Source organism: Arvicola amphibius, chromosome 4, assembly GCF_903992535.2.
Source record: "Arvicola amphibius chromosome 4, mArvAmp1.2, whole genome shotgun sequence".
NCBI classification, from domain to species: Eukaryota; Metazoa; Chordata; class Mammalia; order Rodentia; family Cricetidae; genus Arvicola; species Arvicola amphibius.
The window spans coordinates 94,647,509-94,663,247 of NC_052050.1; positions in this window are offsets into that span (position 1 = coordinate 94,647,509).

Sequence of the window (15,739 nt, forward strand, 5' to 3'; positions counted from 1 at the left end):
CCACCACCTGGGAACCATGTGCGCAAACACACAAGCTTGTGTGCTGCATTTTTCTATTCAAACCACAACAGACCAATGTTGTGTTGATAGTAATGGTAGCGCCCAACGCAAGGATTGGATTTCTCTGGAGTTACTGAAGCGTTCTGTCAGTTATCAGGTTCAGGCTGCTGATTCTGCTGGCAGAAGAGCAAAACAGGGTTGGTTGTAACCAGTGAACTATCTGCTCAGTGGACAGAAGTCAAAGTTGGAACCCTCCTTACAGGCACAGTTGGCTGATTTGCCCTGGGCACTGTGGTGCTACATCCCACCTCAACCTGACTGAGTTAGAATCTCCAGTGGCTCTTAGAGGCAGATGTCCTTGTAAGATCCATTTTCTCATGATGGAAGACTGAGCGTGAGATTCGTTCCAGGTTACCAACAGCTACTGCTTGGAAAGATCCGGTGACCAAATTTGAAACTTGACTTCCGAATTCAGTTCTTATGACTCATTGCTCGGCAGCCATTGCAATACCACTGGTTAAAAATGACTGTGCCCCAGGACAGGTGATTTGTTTGGCTCTAGAAAGTTCCTGTGACCCTTGTATCAGGAATAGCTCTCTTATAATTCTGGTGCAAGATTCAGAATGATGGACACATGAGTGGGTGCATAGATGAATGGAGAACAGATGGGTGAGTAGAGACAGGTAGGTGTGTAGCAGGGTGCAAAGGTGGATGGATGGGTGCATGGATGGGGGCGGATGAATGATGGATTTGTAGAGGGAGGGCTGGAAAGTTAGATACATAAGCTTAGTAATGACCCAGAAGGAAAACTGATAAAGTATAAAAATATAGTTTTCAGAGATGTATAATAACTGAGAAGTAAATGAAAATCTGTTTATATTTATGCACATATATAGTCTCTCTATATATGGCAAATTCATATATCACATTGGAAAATAGCATATTTAAAAGCGTTGCATACACTGCTGAAGTGTGGACTGTAAACAGTTTTTATAGGGAAAATGGTCAATTTTTCATTGTGTTTGTATGTGTGGAATATGAGCTTGAGCTCCTGTGTGTGTGTGTGTGTGTGTGTGTGTGTGTGTGTGTAAATGCACACACCCGTGAGTCAGGTTCCCAGATCTATCATCTTTTGCCTTATTTCCTTGAACCAAAATTTCTCAGAAAATCTGGAGCTAGGGCGGCCACTAGCAAACCCTAAACTTTCTCTTTTCTCCACTCTCCAATCCTGGGGTCACTGGCATGTGTGTGTACACCTGGATTCTTACATAGCTTCTTGGTATTCAAACCCAGGCCCTTGAAATTGCGTGGTAAGTTTTCTTACCCACTGAACCATCTCCCCAGGACAGAGTGGAAATTACTTGGTAATTATTATGCCTCTGTCAATGTTCTCAGATCATGTTCTGCTGTTGTGTGTGTTTGTGTGAGCATGATCATGTGTGTAGGGGTTTAAATGCGGACGTCAAAGGTCAGAGCCATTTTAACTATGGTGTTGTGTTAAAATTTTAAAATTGTATCATTTTTTAAAACACGTCTTTATTATGTGTATATATGTGTGCATGCTTGTGCAATTGCTGTGGTGCACATGCAGAGGTCAAAGGACAACTCAGGGAAGCTGTTTTTTTTCCTTTAATCATGGTGGAGCCCAGTCATCAGACCTGTGACAAGCATCTTTGCTTGTGAGCCACCTCACCAACCCCTACCATGTTTTCTGAGACCCAGTGTCTCACTGGGACCTAGGACTCTCCAACTCAGCTAGTCTGACCTGCTGGTGAAGCCCGGGGGTCAACCCATCTCTGTCTCTACAGCGTTGGGGTTATAAGCATGTGCTGCTACTGTGCTTGGGGTTTTCTTTGTGTTCTGTGGATCAATCTTGGGTCTTCAAGCTCGTGTAACAGGCACACTACAGACTGAGACATCTCTCCTCCACAGACATGAACAACTTTGATAGTGAAAATCCCTTATAAAATGGAAGCCCCTTTTATTTGGAAACAACCTCTAATCACTCCCTCACCCAAGAGCTGATGGAGATTGGTGTAGACACTGCCCTAGACTTCCATGCTAACCGTTGATTTGAAATCACAGTGGAAGATGAAGATGAGGAAGAATGAGGAAGAGGAAGAGAAAAAAGAAGAAAGAGGAGGAGGAAGATGAGAAGGAGAAGAAGAAGAAGAAGAAGAAGAAGAAGAAGAAGAAGAAGAAGAAGAAGAAGAAGAAGAAGAAGAAGAAGAAGAAGAAGCCCAAACACACTTAAATAATTAAGGCAATAAAGATTTGAAATTATAATGCTGTTCAGGTGTGGGAATGGGCATGCTCTCCAGAGCGAAGTGGTTGGTTGAAGGTTTTTATTGTCCTCGGGATTTGGAAATGTGGAATCAGGTGTTAACTGGAATGGTTTGGCTGTGGAGGAAAAGCAAATTTCCCTGTTGCTGTAGCCACTTGTCATTCATTGGCAGTACCATGAAATCATGATCCTTATCCTCCCAGCTGCGGGTGTCTGTCAGGGACTGCAGGCTGCTAAAAGTTGTATACTATTATTTTTTTTATTCATCTCTGGGTCATTTCATCTTCCCGTGCAAGGCACATGAATGGCTGTGCATGGAAATTGTATTCTGTGCTGTGTTTCCCACTGTGAATGATGTTTACTATATATTTATGAAAACACAGCAATAACAAAACCCTTTATATAGCCTTTCAATTTGCTGTAAGGGCAGATAAAATATTTTTATCTTGAGCTGAACTTCATACCTTGGGAGATGCAGTTGGCCCGACTTGGAATAATAAAACCCTTCAGAGAGAGGCAGGTACTGTTGAGCCTGCGTCAGAAGCCTGGGCACTTCACTGACCAGAGTGCCACTCTTTGCCGTGTGCCACCTGAATACACAAAGGCAGCCATAATCAGTGCAATATAGAAGACATCAAACCGAAGGGAACAGAATTTGATTTTTTTGTTTGTTTGTGCAGGAGTGCTGTGTGTACAAGTGTGTGCAGATATGTGTGTCCATGCAGAGATGCAGGCCAGAGGAAGACATCAGATGCCCTAGCCCAGGAATTTCTGCATTATGCTCTTGAGACAGGGTCTCTCACTAGAGCTAGGCTAGCAATCAACACTCTCAAACCCCACTGCACTGGGGTTGCACATGTACATGGCCATGCACGAGTGCTGAGGGCTGAACTTAGGTCCTCATGCTTGTGGAGCAAGCGTGTAACCTATTGAGCCATCGCTACAGCCCAGGTATCATAAAATTTAAAGATCACTTTGTAGATCCAGGTGATGCCCATGGATCTTGTTTTCTTTAATGACAAAAAATACTGTGAGGAGATTGGTGATCCCAAAGGAAAGTCAGAGTTCTGTTCCCACTTTTGCTTACTTTGGGTAATATTTTCACGGAGCTTTTTTGTGTGTATGCATGTGTATATATTTATGTTTATGTGCACATATGTGTGCTGGTCCCCATGTTCTTGTGCATGCATGATGCAGAGACCAGAAATCAATGTTGAGTAGCTTCCCCCCTCCCACATGGCTTCTTACATTTTGAGGCAAGTATTTCAATGAGATTACTGATTTGACTCACTGAGTGGTCAGTGAGCCCTGGGGATCCTCCAGTCTCTGCCTCCTCAGTGCTGGGATTACAGGTGCACACTTCTCAATCAATGCCTAGTCTTCTTTTGTGGATACTGCGGACTATAAACCTCAGTCTTCATGCGTGCATGGCAAGTGATTTGTAAGCTGATCTATCTCTTATTGAGATTTTCAACAGGGTAACTGTCCCATCAAACTGTAAGGTCACGCAGGGATAGAAATGTTCATTCATAGTTCTCTCCTGTGGTAGCGTTAACCTCAGTGGCCTGTCCCTATAAATCTGTACTGTCACATCATCTCTAAGCTGTTGGCACTGCTATGATCATCTTCAAATACCCCCAGATTTGCCCAAGCTTGACTATAAGACTGCTTAATTCTATGTGATGCTCAAGTTCCTGTATCCTCCTTAGCCACTTCCCAAGGATTCCTTGATTAAACATACACCCTCTTCCTTTCTTTCCCCTTTAACCCCTGATCACATGTCATCCAATTCATTGTTGTTCTCTCTCTAAACTTTTATCATTTCACCAATGATAAATTAACTGGAGTTACAGTATTTCACTTTTTCAGATGTTTTAAATTTATGTGTGGGAGTATAGTAAATGTATGTGTGTGCTTGTTAACATGTGTGTGTGGGGGAGGGTGTCATATGTACAGAAAGAGCCCAGAGCTTGATGGCATGTATTTTCATTTATTGCTTTCCATATTATTTTTTGCGACAGAGTCTCTCACTGAGCCTGGTGCTCACTGATTGGCTAGATGGGTGGCCAGCAAACTCAAGGGACTCACCTATCTCTGTCCCCAGTACTGGCTTACAAATGTGTTCCCCTGATTCCCAGCCTTTTCATGAGTGTTGAGCATTGAAATGCAGGTCTTCACGTTTGCCTGGCAGGCACTTTGCTTGCTGAGCCATCCCGCCAGTCCTCATTAGTTAGCCTTTTGATTGGCATCCTTGCTGAGCATCCCTTCCCGGAGTCTGCCCATTGCTGGTGCTCACCATTGTTAGCTACTGTCGCCAGCAAGTACGTGGGTGTTCTCTTACACACGAAGCTGCCGTGAGCATTTGTATCTTCTCATAACCATGAGTTCTGTTTCTCTAGAATCCAGGGCCAGGAATGAGCTTTGGCAATTTTCAATTTGTGCATGTTTCAGAAAACCATGAGTGTATTGTATCCATGGGAAATAGAGGGCAGTTGCGTACAAACTTATGTGGGAATAGAGACAAAATCTAATGTTGATTTCTATGTAAGCATTATGCTAAGTATAAAGAGTAGCTGACATTTCCGTTGAGTCCAGCATGGGCCTGTCTAGACCCAAGACTCTTTTATACAGAAACCCATTCACTCTTATAATAGCCTTAGAAGCAATGCTGCTATTGTACCCATTGATGGATGAAGAATGGTGTGCAAGATACTAAAGTCACTCTACAGAGATAAAATAATCTGTGGCCCTTACAGGTGTGCCCTGCTGTGAGGACATCACAGTTTTAAAAACTAATTGATTAGGGCCAGTGACAGTCTCTGCTCCCACTATTAGAATCTAGTCCCACAAGAAGACCAAGTTACACAACTATGATATTTATGCAGAGGGTCTGGGCTAGTCTTATGCAGGCTCCCTGGTTGTTGGTTCAGTCTCTGGGAGCTCCTATGAGCTCAAGCCAGCTGTGTCTGAAGATAAGCAGTGGAGGAGGAGTGGAGGAGGGGGTCAAGCGGAGGGGGATGAACGGAGAGGAGAGAAGAGAGGGCAAACTTTGGTTGTGATATAAAGGCAAAACAAAATAAAATAAATAAACTCCCCAAATTAATTGATTAATTAATTCATTTTAAATTGATATGTCTCTCTTTTTGTGTACATCGACCACTTGAGTGGTGTTGCCTATGGAGGTCAGAAGAGGGTGCTGGATCTTCTGGAGCTGCTGTGGCCATAAAGTAGCTGTGAGCTGCCTGGCCTGGGTACTAGGCATTGCACTGGGGTCCCCTGTAAGAGCAGTAAGCACTTTTAACCTCTGAGGCATCCTCCAGGCCTAGGACTTCACGTTTTCTTCTCTTTTACACACCTGCCAGTCAGAAACCTCTGGGCTGTCTGTGAGGGCATGACACGTTTTGGTTGAGTTAACATCTGTGAATGTAGCAGTAGCCTCTGTGGTCTCGATAGATACAGTCTGTCAGGGAACTGACTGCCTGGTCCTTAGCTCACTATTTTGCCTGGCAGCTTGTTCTATCTAACACTCTGTCATGGGAGGCGGGGACTAGCATTCCTATGCCACTCCTTCTAAGGTCTAGTTGACAAACCAAAGTCCAGTTCCACTGAAGCTCCCTCTGGGGAGCCAATGAGAATGCTGGGCTTACTTCAGAGCATGGGTGAGGGATGGCTGCAAAGTTGAGGGGCTGAGTCGTCTCCCCGCATGGACAGCCACATGGATGGAGTCCCTCTCAATTAACCTCTGCCACCTTATATGCCAACACCTGTCAGGATCCTGAGGCCAATTACAATTAGGGAAGAATTGCCTGCAGTGGACTAGGAGGAGGTGTTGGGGACTCAGATAACCTTCTCTCTAGGAAGGAATGTCAACACAACCAGCTGTGATGATCTTTTGCCAGCAAGCACATCTGGTGGGTCCCATGAAGATGGTGGCTGTTTGGCTCAGAGGACAGTGCTGAATACACCTCCCGAGACAGATGGATGCTGCTTCTGGCTTTTTGGATAGCAAAGAGACACGTTTCTCAGCCCTCTTTCGGTTACACCCTGTCATATGTCACAGCTCTCTATGGGGGTAGGCTGTGCCTTTTGAAATGGCCAGATCAACCCTCTGGCAGTTTGGGTTCCTTCCCCCTGCTCCTGTATTTGCCAAAGGCATGGAGTTGCTGGTTGACCAGATCCACTCAGCAACCCAAGCCCAATGCAGCTGTTTCTAACAGAATCCTCAGAGTCACTTAATCTAAGTCATGGAGATTACAATCCTCTAAAGACATTTTCCATTTCTCTCTGGCTTATAAAGTATTTAATATTTTCATATGCCTCAGCATAAAGCCATCTGTTGCAGTGACAGGACAAAATGTTGACAACAAGAACAAGTGTATTTTTATGGAACAATTCCATGAGATGTTAACAAGAAATCTGTATACTACTAGACATGTCATGGAGAGAGTTTCCAGGGAGACCTGGGAGACCCACTGAAGCACTGGCTTTTCTGACTGGTTGTTCATTATAGGGGGCATTGACCCTTTAACTTCTGCACTGAAAATGTAGACTGGATGATCAAACTCAGTGACAGAGACTTCTCTGAAAGGAGAAAGTGATCTTACCTAATAGTTAGAGCTTATTTCATCATCCTTCATTCATTCATTCATTCATTCATTCAGTTGTCATCTTCCCCTCCACTGGGATAGGCAGAGTGGAGACCTGCTTGTTTCCGGGCACTGGTGTGGCAGCCATTACTGAGTTATATTTCTATACGCTCAGAACTTTTGTCATGCCTTTCTCTTTAATAGCTGCATTGCAGCCTTGCTAATAGAGAGGCAATCAGCAGGGAATCAATTTTAGCTGCCCACTTGAATGTATCTGCTTAGGTGTAGTGAACATTCAAAATTGCTGCTGTCCCTCATCGCCCCTTGCTGAGTTGGGCCTGGATAATCAAAGCAAAGTCCTCCAAGCTCAGGCACCAATGCTCTTGGGGAGAAAAACAAAACAGTTAGCAGCGTTGGGTTTGGTATCAGACAAGTGCGGTGCAAGGTACCCTGTGCTGTCTGGCTTCTTTTAGCATCCCTAATGGCCTGTGTGGCAGGGTGGCAATCATTTTCAGTTTATAGATGAGGGTGTTGTACTTTATAGAAACATGACCCAAGATAATACAGTTACTGTAAAGGGCTCTGGGATTTGGCAACAGGCAAGCACAATTACCAGCAGCATGTTGACCCTCTGGGGTATAACAAATGTGGGAAGAAGTTGTGGAATACCACACTCACCAGTTATCCAAGGAGCAGAGATGGAGAAGGGAAGGGCCTGCAGGGAGACTGGGGTCTCTTTTAGCTCTTGTCTAGTCCATTGCTCTGTGACTAAAGTTAACAGGTGGTGGTTTTGTAGATTACACAGGATATCTGGGAGAAAGATGAAGGAAAATTTAAAAAAAAAGTTATTTCATTTTTAGTTGAAGTTACTGTCTCTGTGTATGCGCACATGAATACTCGTGTGGACCACTGGTATATGTGTAGAGGTCAGAAGACAACTTGTAAGAGTTGGTTCTCTTCTCCCATCATGCATGTCCTGGGGATTTAACTCAGGATGTGAGGTTTGGTGACAAGTCCCTTTACCTGCCGAGTCAGTCCCCAAGTTTTTTAAAGGACAACAAAAGAGAAAAGTCATAGAGATTAACTCCAAATTTCTCTTTACTGTCTTTTTCCAAGATGTTTTCTGCTGACAATTCTGAGAAAGTACGTAAAGCCAATTGTTTGCTTGCCCAGTTCACCAGTAAATGCATGGACAGCATGGGAAAGAATAGCTTGTTCTCCTGTTGAAGCATAAGCAAGCATGGCTTGTTCTCCTGTCAAAGTCTGAGAATTCTGGTTAGTGGGTCTCGACTGATGACCCGAGAACCGAGTAGAACTTTGGAAAGATTCACAAATGGTGATGTATATAGGAGGTAGTTGGGTTGAGTTTGCCCAGGGACCACCATCAGGATATCTAAAAGAAAAGACATCCCGCCTTCTTAACCATTCATTTATTGCACTGAAACTTCTTGGAAGGATAGTGACATTTGTTCTATGAACAGATGTACTCAGATGTCTAGATTCTGCTCACAGGGAGGTAGGTGTTTACCCCAATGATTAGACTCTGAGAGGTTACAAAACTACTGAGACAGGGAACAAGTAAACAAGGAAAAGCTCATTTCTTACATGAGCATTTCCCAAGTATGTGTGGCACTCATGGATTAAAACCAGCTAGGGATAACCTAGCAAGTCCTATTAAGTCTGAGTAATTGTTATATCTGCCATAATTGAATGATAGTGTCAGAGTCCTACTGAGGAAAGACCGTACTATTTCTAGCTGCTAAAAGTCAAGTTAGTTTTGCAGTTCTGCTACGTGTGTTGTGCATGTATGCACTGTATATGTACAGGGTACTTGGCCATGGGAATGTGTGCCAAGACCGAAGGTTGGCATCAGGTGTCTAATTATACCACTCCTCTTACCTTTTGAAGCAGGAACTCAGAGCTTATCCATTTGGGTGGACTGACTGGCCAGCAAGCCTATGAATGAGCCCAACTCTGCTACCCTTTCTAGCCCAGTTCTGGGGTTACAGATGAGTGTTGCCACGCCCAGCTCTTCTGTGAGTGCTAAGGATCCAAGTTCATGTCCTCATGCCTTACCCACTCAGCCATCTCTCCAGTTTCACACTTTGCTTTTGACTTACAGACAAGTCAACATGCATAGCAAAAACTGTATTGTAGTTTATGTCTGACTCCTGTTTCAGATATTGACATCACCGTGTACAAGGTATATAGTGAGCCTGTCTCCCCAATATACCCCATTTTTGGAGAAAAGATTTATGGTTAATGCAACAGGGAAAATAAATTATTGCCATCCTATGTGTCATCCATGCCTGTGTGACAGGTTAGTAATTAACTTATGTCACCATTTGGCCTTTCACAACTGTGTTTATTCAGTTCCATGGAGCACTTAGCAGGCAAAGAGGAATGATCAGCTCGGCATTCTTTGTTGACTGTAGAAGCCAGCGTTGGTGGGCTGCGTCTTCTGCTATTGACTGGGAAATAAGTTGGCTGTTAGGACATGATTTTCCATTCTTCAAAATGATACGGTGATACAGAGAACTTGAAAGCCACCCTGGAATTAGAAAAGCATAAAGAAATTGCCTTTTATGCACTAATTGAGCCATTCTGCCCATTTTCTTTGCAGGGTTACTTTTTATACTGTTGAGGCATAGCAAAGAGCCGAGTGTAAAAAAGGTAGGAAAAATGTTTTAATTAAAAGAAAAAAAGTGGTTGCATGTTTCTTTTCTCCCTTTGCATCGCAGGTTAAGTGCCCATCACCCAGCCCAGGGACAATGGTATTAGATTTGTAATAAGAAGAGAAGCTTTTCGTTTTGATTGCATCGGGTGTATTTTTTCATCAGCGTCTCCCGCGTGAGCCATGATTCCAGGACAGACTCTTGTAATCTTCTGCAGTGGGAATGATTCAGCCTGAAAATCAATAGGGCATGAGGTATTTCAAGTTCTCATTATTGTAATGTGTCAACATCTCTTCAGTGACCCCAGAGTCCTGTGTTGGCTGGTTTTTCCACTGATTTATTGTGCAATCTCATAGGGCAAACTATAATTTCACTTGGAATCAGAAAGTCTCCATTTATGGTTTGTGTCTCAGTCTCTAGTCATTAGGGCATTTGTGGGGGAATCGATACCTCCTCTTGTTGCCAACAGTTCAATGAAGTTGTCACCTGCTTGGATTACAAAGGAGAATGGGCCAATGGATGCAGGAAGGGTGAGCACACTGGGCAAGCTGTGTTTGGAGAAAGTGTTTCTCTGATGTTCTTCTGCTGCCAGGTGGAAAGATGACTGCACTAATCACGACCTCCATTCTAGAAAACTCTAGACACCGAGCTGGCATCACAGTTCAGTTCTCTTTTGCCAACCGTTTATGGAGAGTGTCATTTTCCTTAAGGAGGGAGCCATTCTGAAAGTCTGCCTTCCTGGAACATTTTCTCGAACCTGTTGCATAGTGTGAGTAGTTCCTAAATACCTAATCATGGTGCTGAGGCTGCAAAGACAGAAGCTTCATAATTGGCAGAGCACCTGGGAACTGAATGAAACTCCAGCCAGAAAATCAGCATCTGTTCCCAATCCACCATTCATCAGTATATATACCTTCCATACACAGACGTGCGCAGAAAAGCCAAAATGCTTATCCAGCTCCCATCAGTTAGCCATGGGTCAGAATGTCCATTCTGAGCGACCCTCCCTGAAGCATGATTAGGCTGTACAATGTGGTAAATACAGCACAGATCCCTCCCTAGAGGAAATGAACACCAGGTTGTGTGAAAAATCAAGCCAGGAAACTATAGAAGTCAGAAGAGTGTAAAAGCAGAGGCTGTTTTGAGGAGATTGAACCTGGGCAGAGTCTCAGATGGCACTGGAGTATCCAGATCCTACCATTCTCCCCTACCAAAGAAGAGAAGCCAGCACTGACATGTGAAAACAAGTCATCATAGTAGATAGTTGAGCTTGCACATGTCAGTCATGGTGTCTCGTCTCACCCCTTAACTTGCGTTACTCACAGGCTTCCTTTCATAACTTGTTAAATTTCTGGTTGATGGTGTTGGCCCAGCTAGTTCGCTGTCTTTCTTCCTGTCCTCCCAGGAAGGTTCTCTACACCCTGGAGGGAGATGCTCCAGAAAGGGCTGACTGGGTGAACTGGAATACTGTACAACCAGTTGAGAGCTCTAAGGAAAAACAAAAGGAGACCTCTTAGGAGCCTGCATTCTTGGCTCTCGAGTCTAACTCTTTCTCTTACTCCTGCCTACCAAAGTTACATATCTTTCAACACGTGACCAGTTCAACAGTCTAGAAAAGGGTCTCTTTATTATATTTCATAGTGAATTTCTTAGACTCCGCTCCTCTCACAGTGACTTCCTGGGCTTTGTGATGAGAGTCAGGGACTGCACTCAGATGTTCTCCTAAGCTACTAAATGGGTCATTCTCCCTGGAGGTTCTTTGTTGGCATTGGGAGTGATCCACCTTGGTATTCAGAACCCTCTCGAGACTCCTCTTCTGTTCTGGATCCCTTTGGTTATTGTTGTACTAAACACTTGCAGAGGCCCTGCAGGTGCTGGGCAGTGGTGGTGAGCGAGCCGAAGTTCTGTCTCCGGTCAGGTTTGCATTCTCATTGAGACAAAGTGAGAGCGGGCTTTGAGTGGCTGTGCCGGAGCTCCTGTGGTGAATCACACTTACTGGTTTCCTGGGAGTCAGTAGGGCCATTTCTTCCTTCAGCAGAGCTGAAACCTCACCTTGGTCAATTTTCGACATTGGACAGAGAAATGTCTGTGGTTCTATCCTATGTCCCTAACTCAGGACAAGTGTTGTAGGTCATATTCGCCATCATTAGTTAGGCTGCAAAGCAAGTTGACATAAGAACCTTGGCATTACTGGCCACCACTTTATCAAAGCCTATTGTCTCATCTTGAAGAACCCTAAAAAAAACCCCAAGGAGAGCCCCTGCCTCTATTTTAGCCAACAATGCAGCCAGGAGATCCAGTTCAGCCCATCATGAAAGAACTTACAAGGACTAAGGGAATGACTTGCAACTGTGAGGACCTGAGTTTTGATCCCCAGAACTCACATAAAGCCAGAAGCAGTAGAATACATCTATACTCCAGTACTTCTACTGTAAGACTGGAGAGGGAGAGAGGGGAATTCCCAAAAGGTCATGTGATAATTAGCCTGGAATATGCATCTGGAAACACGGACAGTAGAGGGCAAGGCCAGACCCTTGAGGTTGTCCTGCTACCTATAAATTAACTGTCTGATCCTAAAGCATGCACACACACACACACACACACACACACACACTCACAGTCAGGGAGAGAGGGAGAGGGAAAGGGAGAGGGAGAGAGAGAGGGAGAGGGAGAGGGAGAGAGAGAGGGAGAGAGTCTTGCAAAAGTTACTTTGAGACAATCACTCAGAAGGGGCTTTTCCTAAAGAGAACTGAGAACTGACCCTTCACCTGGACCTGTAGGTCCAAGATAGAAGCCTGGCACCTATGCCTTCACATTGTGTCTGTCTTCTATGCCTACATGATCAGCAATTTTACTTCATGCCATAGCTTTGCCCTCTCTGGGGAGGGGGACAATAGCTCTCGGGTGGAAGGTGCTCTGTCCCGTGAAATTTTGCCGGTCCTGGATCCTAAGATGACTTTAAGTTTAGGACAATGACTCTGTGCTTTCAGTCTTGAAGAGGCTGAGACAGGCTATACAGACAACCTTTGAGTGATTAATTAGCATGCCAATCTCTAGAGATAAGCAAGTGACCCAAAGTAAAGGAGATAGGCAGCCAGCCACACCTTCAGTCTGCCTTCCACCACCCGTATACTGTTGCCCTTTCTAAGACAACCTGCGACGGTGATGCAGGAGAGAGTGGCAGCTGGAACCTCAGGGAAATCTATGACTCCCCTTTCTATGAGAGGATTTTGATCCTCATTATCGTCAGCACGAACCTAGATGTCATTGTAATATTTGACTCGTATAGTTGCCGTAATTCCAGGGTCCAGATTTCCAAAGGTCAACAGTAACCTCTGCTCTGTGATGGCGATGACCACGTCAGAGCCACATGAATCTTAGGTAGCCCTTAACAGATGTGAGATGACTACTCATGAGTGGTCATCACAAGAACAGACAGGCTGGGGGACTGAAAGAACACTACTGTTATATAAATGATGCTGTCACGTCTATGAACATCAATCTATGCCAGATTTGCTCTCTTACCTCTTCTGGGTTTTATCACTACCTGCTGATTCTCATGCAGGACTGGCCTCCTCTAGGGTGATAGGTACCCTTGATGGATCATTTGTATAAGCTCCTGTTTCTAGTCATGGACTAAAATACCTCCTCTCTTAGTCTTTTATCTGTCCTTGTTGATTCTAGGTTGAATCAAAATACTAACTGGGGTTATCATATGTTTTATAGTGAAACCATGTTATAACCTGAACAGTTTCATTATATGGCCCCTTGAATTACAAGGGAGACCCATGTGTGCCATCACTCAAAGGTTATAAATATCGATTCGCCTGAGATACCGTGTGTCTGTAGACAAGTGAAAACATGGGAAACCCAACCAATGGGACTGTCCTCATTTGCTTTAACTATCAACTTGGCAGCGCCTAGACTTACCTGAGAAGGGCAATTGCCCTGAACTAATTTACTTATGGCCTTTTGTCTGTGGGGACCATCCTGATTGCTTATTGATGTAGGAGATGTCACGACTGGTGGCACCATTTCCTGTACAAAATGTTCTGGGCTGTATAAAAACACTGGGTGAGCATGAACTTGAGCAAGCTATTTAAGCAGCATCTTCCATGGTTTCTGCTTCCAAGTCTGCCTAGACCTCCTTCAGCGGTGGGCTGTTCCCTGGAAGCATAATGCATATGATTCTTTCCTTCCCCGAGTTGCTCTTGGCCACAGTGCTTTACTATTAGCAAGGAAACTAGGACATGACTCATGTCTGTAACTGAGGAGGTCGAGACAGAAGGGTCAAAAGTTCAAGATCATATTTGGGGATAGAGGAATGCCAGGACAACCTGAGCTACCCGAGTCTCTCTTTAAAAAAAATGAGAATGTATAGAGCAATGTATAGATTTAAACAGTGTGCGTGAGAGAGGATGGGTGGAGGTTGTGAACCACCAACATGTAAGAGCATTTAGAGGAAAGGTGCCAGACGCCCATGGTCAGACACCGACGGTTTTCTCTCCGCTTCCTAGCATCCACTCCTTGTCATAGTCATTCATCACTTTCTCAAACATGAGCTTGCAGCAGCGCCTCCCCAGATCTGACATTTCCAACCAACCATCTCTTCTCTTCTACCTCGGTAGGCAAAGTGCTATAAAGGTAATTGCAAAAGCTTGAGATTTCATATCACTTTTCTATTGCAATTGTTAGCTTTGCCATGTAACAAACAATCTTATTATTCCATGGCTTAAAGCAAAAGTCATTTGTTAGCTACTGGGTAGACAATGTGGGCATTTCGTTTGCTGATTTCACCTGGGCTAACTCATGCCCCTTAATTGGAATGGTCTACTTTGCTCATGCTGTCAGTGAGGCGCTCGTGGTGCTTTGGTCTTCTCTGTGTGACATCTCTTGGACATTCTCAGACTGACTTAAGCTTGCTCAGTAGGCGAGCTGGGGTCTCTCGGCTCCACTGCAGCAATGAGGTAATTCCTAATGCATAATTACTTCCAGTCTGTGCTTGTAAGTGTCTCATTGACAGCCTGGCTCAGTACCAGTACCAAAGACAGAAGAACAGATGATAAAGAAGGACTTGGAAGACTTGACCCGGGAAAGATGTGTGCACACAGGAAGCGGGGGGAGGTAATCATCAACCACCTCATCCTTCTCTGCGGCAAAATGTGCAGTGAGTACCATGATACCCAAGCCCAGTCTTTCCAGTACTTCCTCTATCCTGTCTCCAGTCTCTTCCTTCCCAAGACCAGCCTTGCTTTTCTTCCCACCCACTGCCCTCCTTTTCTCTTCATGTTTAAGCACTGATGATCATAAACTTGCCGCTTTTCTTCTTCCTTCTGGAGAGTGGCAGCCCAGAGGTTAGGTAGTCATTGGCTCAAATGACATAGAAATCCCCAAGATGAGACCCCACACATCTCCAGAGGCCGCTCCAGGCCTGTGTGATAGCGCCCACGCCCACAGTGTTCTGACAACTGTGTCTGATTCACAGCATCCTGGCAGCCTCCCTGCTGGAATCTATTTGCTTTGGATCAGTGGCAGTGGTGCATCCAGCTTCCACTTGGCATTTCCACGCCTGCAGCACCAGTCAGTTTATTTCAGAGATCATTTGGAATCTAATGCGTTTGCTTTAGTGATTGTGCCGCCCTGGTTTGTGCTTCCCTTGATGTGCAGATGGAAGTAGATCACAGGAGCGGCAGTGGGGCAAGGATCCCTGGATGGTTCTCTTTCAAAGAGACACTAAATGACACTCAGGTAAAAGTGTAGAGGGGTTAAGAGCATGGCAGGTAGAACCATTTTCCAAACACAGTCTTATGTGACATGCCAGATCATCAGGTAAATTGACAGTGTGGGGGGACTGGATATGAACTCTCTTTGATGCCATGCTGATTTTGGGAATCTCCACATACATACACTTCATTACATATGTGTATGGTTTATATTTCACTAAAGCAGGAGACACTGGGGAGATGACTCGGCCAGCATGTGCTTACCTTTCAAGGATGAATATCTGACGTCAGTACCCAGAAATCATGCAAAACAAACAAAAACCAAGCAGCTATGGTGTATGCATACAGACCTGTGATTGTTGGCAAGGTCGACATAGTGATCTTCCGGGTTCGCTGGCTCGCCAGCATCAACAAGTTCCAGACCAGTGAGAGACAAAGCAAGGTTGAAAGCACCTGAGGAATGAGATCTAA